The 12,862-nt window shown below is 44.9% G+C and overlaps 1 protein-coding gene across 1 annotated transcript in view; it reads left to right on the top strand.

The window, feature by feature from the left end:
- The window catches only part of LOC114308917 (K(+) efflux antiporter 2, chloroplastic-like), a 118,795-nt gene that overhangs the window by 93,630 nt on the left and 12,303 nt on the right, over window positions 1–12,862 (top strand). The gene's annotated exons all lie outside the window — the stretch shown is intronic.

Genomic DNA, 12,862 nt, shown 5'->3' with positions numbered 1-12,862 from the left:
ATTTAAGAATAAGGCGCCGGCGTGAAAAAATAATAAAGAATACCCCGGACAAAGACGTAAATGATGATGATTTCTTCTAGGTATCTGGGAATTTTGAGGACCAACAAGCCCAGATCCTTGGCCACAGAATAAATTGGAACAAGGGTGTAGCCGGTAGGATGACCTCGGCTTAATTTCATGCTTTTCTTTTACTTCGGTTTTCTGATCTTGAACCGTACTGACTGTTATCTTCCTTCTTGCAGATTTGAACTTTCTTAAGTCCCAATACAGCTACCCTAACTTGGACGTGCTTCACGTCGCGCTTCAATATCCAGACCGAAGTTGGACTGAGTTATTGAACTTCGAGCTGACCTGCCGATGTAGTGGCCGCAGGAAGACCTAGGTTACCGACTTCCTTCCGGAGCCCTCATCAGAACCAGATCCAACCCTTCCCCAAGTCAATTTGATCCTATTGACAGCGGAGCAAGAGATGGCCAAGAAGAGAGCGGTAAAGGCTCTCCTGACCGAGACAACTCAGCCCGAGGTGCCACCAGCCGGTCAAACTCAGGAGACCGTGGTGGCCCTTCCATCTCGCCAACCCTCATCATCTCGCCCAAAAAAGCGTGCCCGGACTACCCCAACCGAGCAATGCCTCGTTGATGAAGATGAAACCGTGGTCCCTCAAACCACTTCACCAAGCTCTCCACCGAGCCCACAACCGAAGTGTTCTGATCGGGCTAGCTCTTCCAAGTGGGCTCCAAAGATCACTTTCCAGAATCGAGCCACCAAGGACACTGATTTAGTAGTTGCTGAAAAAGACCACTTAATGGCATTCAATCTTGCCAAAGGTGTATGCCTTCCAGCCGACATGTCACACCACGACCACCTAACCGAGCTGAAAGCAATTCGCTCGACCACAAAGTCCATGGTGCTGGTAAGTTGCCCTTTTGCTCATCTTTCTAATCTTTACAACTTTCTGCTCGGTTTCACTTTAAAAGTTTCTTACCATCCTCTTGCAGGCCATACAGAAGAACCACATTGCTCACAAGCGAGTGTTGGAACTTCGAAAAACCACCAGACAGGCCATGGCCGAGGCTAATGAAAGAACGGCCGAACTAGAAGTGGCCAAGAAACAAATAGCCGAGGTGAAAACCGAGAATGGTCGTCTGACTGGTCTTGTTAGCTCGGTTGAAGCAGAAAAGAAAAAGGCAGCGGCCGTGGTAAAAGATAAGTATCTGTGCGAGCTCGCCAAGCTCGAGGGAAAAAAGAACACCGAGATAACCAAGCTGGAGAAGAAGTTGGAAGATGCGGAGGACCGTGGCTTCAAGGAAGGCGAAGCCATGTATATCAAGCAGTGCGAGGTGGCAAAAGACTTATTCTTTAAATGCGGATGGAGGGCGGCCGTGGCACAGCTCGGTCATGGGCCAGAGACCGAAGTCTTCAACCCTCCTCCGTATTTTATCCCAGGTTCGATGACGGAGTACGCTGCTGCCATTCAGCAATAATTTCTTCAGGCTGAGGATGACGAAGAAGAGACCGAGCCAAACAATACCCCGGTTGTTAATGAACCTGCTGTTCAATCAGCTCAGTTGGAGCCACCGGTTGAAGATCTGACGACCGAACTACCAGATGAGACCAGGCTACCAGATGAGACCGAGCTCCGAGTTGAACTTGATGCAGAAATAGATGACCTTTTTGCTTAATCTCTGTATTTTCTTCTTTCTGGTTTTGGACAAGAATTGTAATCGGGCTACGACCCTATCTTCTGTGCTCTTTTGCGTTTTAAATGACATATTCCTTTATGGCAACTATTGTTTTGGTTTTTCTTCATGCTAGCCTTTACAAACTGTAATCTGAGTAAAGTAAAACATTTTCTGGCCGAGATACTTAATCCCGGTCTTAACTTTGCAATCTGATTGGCCATACCTGCCAACCTCTTTAGCCCTGATCATTATCTCGGCTAAAGAACAATAAATGTTGATTTTTCCAGCCAACCACTCTTCAACCTGGATCTTTATCTCGGTTGAAGAGTACTCAAAGTTGGTTTTTTCTGCAAACCGCTCTTCAGCCTAGATCCTTATCTTGGTTGAAGAGTACTCAAAGTTTGGTTTTTCCAGCCAACCACTCTTCAGCCTGGATCTTTATCTCGGTTGAAGAGTACTCAAAGTTGGTTTTTTTAGCCAACCGCTCTTCAGCCTAGATCTTTATCTTGGTTGAAGAGTACTCAAAGTTGGTTTTTCCAGCCAACCACTCTTCAGCCTGGATCCTTATCTCGGCTGAGGAGTACTAAGTGTTTGGTTCTTCCAGCCAACCTCTAGATTGGTTTTTTCAGCCAACCTAGAGTAAAGTGTTTGGTTATTCCTGCCAAATGTCCTTCAGCCTGGATCTTTATCTTGGGCTTTAGGAGAGGTGTTAGTTATTCCAGCTAACCTCTAAGGTGGTTTTTCCAACCAACCTAGAGGAAGGTGTTTGGGTATATTCCGACCAAACGCCCTGCAGCCTGGATCCTTATCCTGGGCTAAGGAGGGGTGTTGGTTTTTCCAGCCAACCTCTAAGTTGGTTATTCCTGCCAACCTAGAGTAAAGTGTTTGATTATTCTGACCAAACGTCCTGCAGCCTGGATCCTTATCCTGGGCTTAGGAGGGGTGTTGGTTTTTTCAGCCAACCTCTAAGTTGGTTATTCCTGCCAACCTAGAGTAAAGCGTTTGGTTATTCCGACCAAACGTCTTGCAGCCTGGATCCTTATCTTGGGCCTAAGGTGTTGGTTTTTCTAGCCAACCTCTAAGTTGGTTATTCCTGTCAACTTAGAGTAAAGTGTTTGGTTATTCCGACCAAACGTCCTGCAGCCTGGATCCTTATCCTGGGCTTCGGAGGGGTGTTGGTTTTTCCAGCCAACTTCTTCAGCTCAGATCCTTATCTTGGCTGAAGAGAGCACAAAGTTGGTTATTCTGGCCAACTCTGCTTACAATGCCCCTAGCTCACTAAAATAATTTTTTACAGAAGGAAACAACTATACTGAAAAGAAACTACTTGTTTTATTAAGAAAGGGAAAAATTACAAATACTCGAAAGAAAAGCTAAAAATAAAATAGTTTGAGATTGGCAGTGTTCCATGGCCTGGGAATGGCTTTGTTGTTCTCATCTTCCAAGTGGTATGCCCATTTTCTTGCTAATCCAACCACTTTGTATGGTCTTTCCCAATTGGGCCCTAACTTGCCATCTCCAGGTACCAAAGTGTTTCCCATTACTTTGCGAAGTACCCAATCTCCAATCTTGAACTGTCTTGGATGTACTGTTTTGTTGTATTTCCTTGATAACTCTTGCTGGTATGAGGCGATGTGAACCAGTGCTCTTCCTCTTCTTTCTTCTGCAAGGTTGAGCTCTAGTGTAATGGCTTCTTCATTCAAGTCTGGATCAAAATTTTTACTTCTAATTGTGGGGAGGCCAACTTCTAGTGGGATTACTGCTTCCATGCCATAGGCTAAGGAGAATGGTGTTTCTCTAGTTGACCGTCGATGTGTGGTACGGTAAGCCCATAAGACATGAGGGAGCTCTTCCGTCCAGTTGCCTTTTGCTTTTTCTAACCTTTTTTTCAATCCATCCAGGACGACCTTGTTTGATGCTTCCGCCTGGCCATTTGCTTGGGGGTATGCCGGTGTAGAGTTGTAGAACTCTATCTTGTATTCTTCACAAAAGCCTCTAAAGATTCTACCATCGAATTGAGTGCCGTTGTCTGATATTAGAGCCTTTGGTATGTCGAACCGAGTGATGATATTTCGCCAGACAAACTTCTTCATATCTTTCTCCTTTATTGATGCTAGTGCTTCTGCTTCCACCTACTTTGTGAAGTAGTCTGTTGCTGCAAGGAAGAACTTTTTGTTGCCGGGTGCTGTTGGAAGTGGTCCTACTATGTCCAAGCCCCACATTGCGAAGGGCCATGGGCTTGTTAGTGGTAGGAGTTCTTTGGCTGGCTGATGTATTTGGTGTGCGAACTTCTGACATTTCTCGCACTTTTTCACATATTTCTCTGAATCTGCTTGCATGTAAGGCCACCAATATCCTTGCGAGATTGCCCTGTATGCCAATGATCTTCTTCCTTGATGGCTTCCGCATGCGCCTTTGTGTATCTCGAACAAGAATGTTTCAACTTTGCTGGGATGAACACACTTTAGGTAGGGTCTTGTGAAGGATTTCTTGTACAAGGCCATTGATGGGGAGAGCCAAAATCGCTGCAACTTTGCTCTAATCTTGTTGGCTTCTTTCTTTTCTTCAGGTAAGACGTCGTCTTTTAAGAATAGTATGATGGGATCCATCCATGAACGGCCTAGTTCGGCACAACATACCTCTTCTACCTCGGGCTCTTCAATGCTTGGTCTTGGTAGGTAGTCAATCAGCAGCGGATGAGGGATAGATGTATCTGCCATTGAAGGGAAGCCTGCTAGTTCGTCCGCTCTACTGTTTTCTTCCCTGCCGATCTGCTCTATCCGTACTACTTCAAATTTCTTGATCTCTGTTCTGACTAACTCTTGGTATTTAGCCATTCTGTTGTCCTTTGCCTCGTAGTCGCCTGAAATTTGGTTTACCACCAGTTGCGAGTCACTGTAAACCATCAGCTCGGTTGCCTTCATGTAGAATGCTGATTTCAGTCCTGCTAAAAGGGCTTCATACTCCGCCTCGCTGTTTGATGCTGGGAAGCCAAGGTTGACTGCTTGCTCCACTACCAGGCCATCTGGTGAGATAAGGACTATGCCAAGTCTTGCACCGTGCCTGTTGGATGCTCCATCCACGAAGAGCTTCCACATCTTTCCAATGAACAACTTCCAGCAAGTGGAGGGGTCGGATGATGCCTTCGGGTCTTGAGTGTTGCTGGTGTTTTCTTCAGAGGCCATACTAGCTGTTTGCTCCTCGCTGTCTGACTGTACCAAGTCTTTACTTGTTGTAGCATGGTTTACTTCTTCCTCCCTTACTTCATTCTGGTCTGCCTTGGGATCTAGCTGGATATCCTGTACCAGGGGTTCCGCTATTCTGGCGAAACTTTCCATCCCCTTTTCGGTTGTATCAGTCAAGTCTACTGGGCAGATGTGATGACTTCCTGGTGTGAATTCTGCGACAAAATCTGCCAAAGCTTGGGCTTTTATCGTGGTCCTGGGTTGAAACTTGATGTCAAACTGTCCCAACTCCACTGCCCACTTCAAGATTCGCCCAGAAAAGTTCGCCATTTCAAACAAAGCTTTTAATGGAAAAGCTGTGAGGACGACTATGGTGTGGGCGTGAAAGTAGTGCGACAACTTCCTTGAGGCCATCATCAAGGCTAAGGCTAGTTTTTCCAGTGGTAAATACCTTGTTTCGGCACCCAGCAATGTCTTGCTGACATAGAAGATGGGCAGATGTTGGATCCTTTCTGCTCTGACCAACATTGCGCTAATTGCGTGCTGTGAAACTGCCAGGTACAAAAAGAGTTCTTCTCCAGGTATTGGGGTTACCAGCAATGGTGGAGAAGACATGTATTCTTTCAAGCTTTCTAGAGCGCTATCGCATTCTTTGTCCCACTCGAATTCGGCCTTAAGAGCTTGAAAGAATGGCCGACATCTGTCTGACGATCGACTTATGAACCGGTTGAGTGCAGCTGCAATGCCGGTGAGATACTGCACTTCTTTTACTGAGTTGGGCCTCTCTAGATCCTAAATTGCCTTGATCTGAGAGGGGTCTGCCTCTATACCTCGGTTGGTCACCAGGAAGCCTAGGAATTTGTCAGATCCTACACCGAATGCACACTTGGACGCATTAAGGCGTAACTTGTGCTTCTTTAGGATCTGAAACATCTCACCTAGGTCCTTGAGATGGTCATTCTCATCCTTGCTCTTGATCACCATGTCGTCGATGTAAGCCTCCATTGTTCTGCCTAACAATGGTTCAAACATCTTGGTGACCATCCGTTGGAATGTTGCCCCTGCGTTCTTTAGGCCAAAGGGCATGACCTTGTAGCAATATAATCCTCTTGGCGTGGTAAAAGATGTGACCTCCTGGTCTGGTTCATACATAGCAATCTGATGGTAGCCTCTGTACGCATCAAGAAAGCTAAGCCGGTTGTGCCCCGCCGTTAGGTCTATCAGTTGGTCTATCCGCGGTAAGGGGAAGCTGTCCTTTGGGCATGCTTTGTTGACTGCTTTGTAGTCTACGCAGATACGTCATTTTCCATTCTTCTTTGGCACCACCATGGTATTGGAGATCCATCTGGGGTAGTGCACCTCTCTGATAGCTCCTGCCTCCAATAGGTTTCCCACTTCTTCCGCCACTATCTCAGCGTGGTGGAGTGCCGATCTGCGAGTGCGCTGAATGATTGGTCTGGCAGTTGGGTGGACGTTCAATTGGTGACAGATGAAGCTTGGGTCAATGCCAGGCATATCATACGGCGTCCAGGAAAACACTTCGATGTTAGAGGTCAAGAATTCCATGACCTTTATACTCTTAGTGCTGGACATAGATGAGCCAAGCAAAAAGAACTTATCCGAGTTCTTTTCATCTATTCTTACCTATACCAAATCTTCCACTGCCTTTTGTTCGGCGGCTTTGCCAACATTCGCGAATAACTCATTGCTCTCTGGTTCCTCCACCATCTGTACAAACCTCTTGGTAGCTCTGCTGCCATTTACTGTGACAAAGCATTGCTTGGACATAATTTGGTTTCCAAAGACCTCTTCTATTACTCTGATTTCGTTGGGGAACCGCATTACTTGATGGTTGGATGACGCTACTGATCGCATGGCATGCAGCCATGTTCTTCCCAAGATTATGTTGTAAGTGGAAGGGACTTTCAATACCCAGAATTTCACTTGTTTCGTCACGCTTCCTGCTCTGACTGGAAGGATTATCTTGCCAACTGGCCACTCTGGCATCGAGTTGAATCCAATCAGGGGAGACACGGTAGGTGCCAAGTCTTTGTCCTCCAATTTCAGTTGTTTGAAAGTTTCATAATACATGATCTCACATGAGCTACCCTGGTCAATCAAAATCCGCTTGACGTCAAAATCTTTGACTCGGAGAGTGACGACCAGTGCATCATTGTGAGGGCAGTAAATCCTTGCCAAGTCTCTATCTGAAAAAGACATGATGTTCGTGGCCTCTGTCTTCTCCTTTTTGATGGTAGGTTGGGCACTTAGTACCTCCCTTAAGTGCTCAGCCTTTTTGATCATGCCCCTGAGCTCACATACGCACTCAGGTTCGAATACACCATGGATTACGTTGATCACGCCTTGAGGTGGGGCGTCGATTGGCATTCCATTCGGGTTGTTGTGGTCTTGGGGGGCTGGCTGCACCCCTCCTTCTATGTACTTGTCCAGATGACCGGCTGCCACTAACTCCTCCAGATGCTGCCTTAATGGCATGCAATTTTTAGTGCGGTGTCCCTTTTCCTTGTGAAAGGTGCATCGAGATCTTTCGTCGTAGTCCTTCTGAGCTTCTCCCAGCTTAGTTGGTCATCTGACGAAAGGTTCATCGCGTATCTCGCTTAGAATCCGATAGATCGGTTTTTTGAACACCGTGGTAATGGCAGTGCGGACTCTCAACCATCTTTTATCCTGGTCCTCTCCGTTGTCTCGCCTGCCTCGTCCGTTTCTACTCGGACGTTCTACCGCGCTGATTTTTGCCGGAGTCTTTTTCTCTAGTACTGTGGTTGTGCCAGACTTTATTTTAGCATGGGCGCCATCCTCTTCCACCCGAATGTGCTGGTGCACTCTCTCCATTAAGGCCTCCATTGTGAGAGGCGGCGTCATAGTGATTGAGTCCCTTAGTCTGTTCCCGACTGAAAGGCCTCTTTTGTATTGTGCGATGGTGAGATTGGTAGGGCAGTCCCCGATCTGGTTGAAGGTCTCCCAGTAGCGACTATTGTAGGATCTTAGCGTCTCCTTGTCGCCCACGTCAATGGAGAGAAGTTGGTCGATCTCCACCGGCGTTTTGGTGTTCGTTCTGAACCTTGTCACGAACGCCTCTGCTAATTGTGCCCAGGAGGCGATGCTGCCTTCTGGTAGCCTTTCGAACCAGGTTAAACCTAGGTCGCCAAGGCTGGATGGGAATAAGATGCACATTAAAGCTTCGTTTCGCCGGTATACAGCCATAACCTGGCGAAAGTGGCTCAAGTGCGAGTAGGGGCCCGTCTTTCCCTCATACGTGGTGAATTTGGGCTGCAGGAAGCCTGAAGGTAGAGGAGCATTTTCTATTGCCGGAACGAACGGTGAGGTTTACAGCCTTGCTAATGCTTTGTTCGTTGGTTCGTAGGCTGGGCGCGGTATTGTCATTCCTACCTCGACGCTTTCATGCGTTCGAGGAGCCAACCGCTGAAGGGCAGAAATTCTGTGTGGGTCGCGCGCCCTGGCATCCTCCTTCCATCGTGCCCTTTCTTCAAGCACCGTTCGCAAATCGGACGATCTAGGCAGCTCCGACTGCCTGGATGATGTCTGGTGCGTGTGCGAGGGCCGATAGGTGCTTCCCTCAGTATATGACCTCTCAATCCTCGTTCTCCCAGACCTGGAGTAACGGGTCCTGGACTTCCTTGTTTGAGTGTCGCCTGTCTTCAGGCTCCTACTCTCTGCTTGTGATGGTGTGGTATACCTACCACGATCTTCTGAGTGGCAAGGGGGTGTCTTGCTTTTGTGCCCTTCTCCTGTCGCCACCCCTTTGCCTTTTGTGTGGCATTTCATTGATTCCATGTCCGCTGCCATCCTTCGTATTAGTTCATCCTGCTCCTTGACGCGATCCTCAAGAACTTGAGGGTCGATCCTCCGCCTCTGTCTTTCAAGACTCTGGGAGCGAGAGTGACGAGGGCTATTAGTCCGCCTCCCCCATGCATCCCTCCGGGGATTCTGTCGCTGTGGCTCCAAATCCGCCATAGGAGGGATAGAAGGCAAACCTTCGCGCCTCCCACCCCCCTCTGGGGTTTGTCCGTCGATGGCGGACTGTGGCAAATATTCGTTGTGCGCCATTGCTTCTAGTTAGCGAGGAAAACTTAATCAAGAGGTTTTGTTCTTGTCTGAACTTCCCACAGACGGCGCCAATTGTACGAGCACGAAATATTGTTCTCGTATAATCCTGTTGATCAAGATTGCGCTTCTTCGTACGACGTCGCTTTACTCCCTGAAAACATAAACGTGAGCTAGCCGGCGGGTGTGTGCCGGATACCTCTCCGATGCCTAAGTCAGCAAAAATAGACAAATAGACAAAAGCTCTGTGTATTCGGGGATCAAAGTTGTGTTACCTCTCCATAGGTGATGTTGTGAGATTTTATAGGTTTCGCATGGCACAATCCTAGTAGGACTCTTACTCCTCCATGTAGAGTCCTCCTAGGAATCACATTCCTGAAAGATAATACTTATCCTTCAACACCCCCCTCACTGCTTAAACCAAGTGAGATGGTTCTACCATGGTTGGATGTCAATACGACCGAGATAATCATGGCTATGCTAAAGTCGCAGACTAGACCGAACTTCCACTAGCTCGGTTCTTCCTTTCACTGCCTGTACCTCGGTTTGACATTCCAACTGGGTTGTCTGAGACCGCACTAACCACAACGAGCCAAGACTGAGCTAACCAATAGAAGGTTCTGAGGAGGGCTCAATATACTACGACTCAATATGGTATGACAGTGCTAACTGTTACCGCTCTGAGTGTGGTGACCGAGCTAACTGCAGAGCTCTCTTGGACCGGGATAACTATAAGGCTTTCTGGGACCGGGCTAACTACAAGGCTTTGTGAAAACCAGGCTAACTACAAAGCCCTTTTACTCAGCCCTTCTTACTGTGGCCCACAGAACAGCCCATTACCCAGCTCGGCCCAATTTACATATAAATTACCCTCTCAATTATTTTGAATCTCCAATTTCTTTGAACTCCCACTTATAAATTCTAAAATCCTTAAAAAAAAAAATTTCTCTCACCAAATAATACACAAATTATCCTTATAAAAATATTCTACCCATTTAAATGCACACCCCCCACACCTCAAAAAGTCTTTCTCCTAAAATCTAACAAAATCCAAGACAGTGGAACCTTCCAAAATAGTGGAAAAAATTTTTGGGAATTAATAAGTTTTTTCTCTATTTTATTACAAGATTTGTCAATCTGTTTATTTATTTATTTTTTTTCTAGTACCTCTTTTTACACATACAACATAATCCACTTTCATACTTCTCTGGTTGGTTTTCTATTATTCACCCATGGCCCCATTGTACTTGTATGCTCTCTATGTGAATAAAATTGGGCAGGATTTCACTCTCCGGCCGACTCTTTGGTCAACCGGCCAGTTGACCACCTCCGACCTCCTTTGTTTGCCGACTTTTGCTATTGCTTCGGTTATCTGTTCCTGAACAAATAAGAAATGTTCGGTTACCTATTCCTGAACAAATAAATAATGTTCGGACCTATGTTCCCGAATTTCGGTCATATGTTCGGGAGTTCAGTCCCAAAAAAAATGACGAACAGTTTTTATTATTTTTGTCATTTTTTTTCAAGAAACTTATCCTTAGAAGGCTAATCTCATCTGAGCTAAGAACACCATCAAAGTTACGAACCTTTTCTGAGCTTTTATTGTTGTACTCCTCTCGTCTCATGTAGTTGTGGTTGTCAAAAAAAATTTCACTAATTGTCATTGTCGGAGAAGTGTATGTAATCAAATAGTTGCCACCGTTGATGCCGAAATATTGCCGCCAAAAGATTTTTAAGTTTTTGAGGGTGGGTAGGTTTTGAAGATGGAATTTGAGAAAAATAGAAGGGTGGTGATGGAGGTAGATGGTCTCATAAATCCTAACTCATGATGTAATGAGTGTGTGACCTTAATTGTGAAATAGAGTGACTCAAAAATTTGATATTTTTTTTAATAATTTTATTTAAGGTTATTGTTAGGTTTTATTTCTTGGCAATCCCGTTTGACAAAACTCCTTTGAGTTGTAATTTTATTCGCATTTTTATTTCAGTGAGGCTATGAGTTGTTAGATGCGAATCCAACCCGAATCAAGCATTTCAGAGAAGTTTGTGATGATAAAGCTTTCAAGATTGCCACTTCGCTGATTATGACGGGGATCGAGCTGTGTTGAGCTCGAGCGGAGATCGCGGGACAGATTCTATAAATTCGCGTATTGGGTCAGATTTTGAGGTGAACTTCTCCAGATCTTCTTTTTGGTTTCTAGGGTTTATATCTGGGGATACATTGGGAGTTTTCTTTGATGTTTTTATTGAGTATTCAACTCATGATCTAAAGAGAGTACATCAAAGGTTTGTTTGTTATACACAAAAGAGAGAGTTATTCTTCAGTTGTGGATTCTGAAGAATTCGAGCCTGAAGCTTTGGTGGAATCCGGAGTGGCTCATCAGAAAGACAATTCCGTGGTGAAGATGGGGTTGGAAGAGGCACATAGAGGTTGGTTCAATTAGGCGTTGTGGATTCGCTAGGTAATTGAGAGTATACCTGTGTAATTCCTTTAATTCTTCTTAGTGGATTATTCTTGTGGCTGTTGCCCGTGGTTTTTTATCACAGTTGGAGGTGTCCAATTGTGGTTTTTTCCACGTTAAAATCGTTGTGTCTCTTTGTCTTGATTGTTTGATTGTTTGATTGGGATTGTTATATTCTGCTTAAAATTGATACATAATCACAAATCAACATCTAGGGGATTTCTAGATTTTTCATTTGGTATCAGAGCGGGTCGTTCTATTTTTTTAAAAAAATATTTTCTTTTAGAACGAGATCTTGTTTGATTTGTGATAATGGATACAATTCGTGAAGGAAATTCTATGGTTCGACCACCCCTACTTGACGGATCCAATTATCCTTTTTGGAAAGCTCAGATGAGATCTTTTTTAAAATCTATTGATGAAAAAGTTTGGCAATCCGTCATGAATGGGTGGACTGAACCAACAATTACTGTTGATGGAGTTACAATCCCCAAACCAATTGATCAGTGGGACACAACTGATTACCAAAATAGTAGCTGGAATAGTAAAGCTATCAATTCTCTCTTTTGCGCTGTCACACCTGAAGAATTTAGTCGTATTTGTAATTGTGAAGTCGCAAAAGAGGCTTGGGATATCTTACAAACTATTCATGAGGGCACTCCTTCTGTGAAACGTTCAAAACTTCAAAGGCTCACATCTAGTTTCGAAAACCTTTCAATGAAAGATAGTGAGACCTTTGATGAATTTTATGCGAAGTTGAGTGACATTGTAAATTCCAGCTTCAATTTAGGTGAAAAAATTCCAGAATCCAAAGTTGTGGGAAAAATTTTGAGATCCTTGCCCGATCGGTTCCAACCAAAAGTTACGGCTATTGAGGAGGCTCAAGATGTTGACAACCTCAAGTTGGATCAGTTGGTTGGAAACCTTCAAACTTATGAAGCACATAGGAATTTCAAAAAGAAACAAAAAGATATTGCTTTTAGTAGTGCTCATAAAGTTAGAGAGGATTCTGATGAAGATTGTGATATAGATTCCAAGATTATGGCTGCTTTTGTTAAACAATTTAAAAAATCTTTTTTGAAAAAGAATCCTAATCTTTTGGAATCTACTCATTCTCATAAATCTAAAGGCAAAGATAAACTCAAAATTAATTCTATAGCCAAGAAGGAGAAAGGAATGATACAAGGAAACTCTGAAAGACTCCAATGCTATGAATGCCAAGGATTTGGCCATTTTGCTCAAGAATGCCCCACTCGTTTGAAGAAGAAGAAAGCCCTTGCCATCACTTGGGATGATGAATCTGAACCTGATGAAGATGAAAGTGACAACGAAGGTCAAGGCGAAGAGGGTCATAAACAATTTCTTGCTTTCATGGCGGCTTCTGAAGCTGAAGGACAAACAGATTCTCCAAAGAGGTCAGTTGAGAATATCACTGATGATGAATCCT

The sequence above is a fragment of the Camellia sinensis genome, chromosome 2, assembly GCF_055761805.1.
Source record: "Camellia sinensis isolate YWXY chromosome 2, ASM5576180v1, whole genome shotgun sequence".
Lineage (NCBI taxonomy): Eukaryota > Viridiplantae > Streptophyta > Magnoliopsida > Ericales > Theaceae > Camellia > Camellia sinensis.
This window is presented reverse-complemented; position numbering and strand designations above follow the sequence as displayed.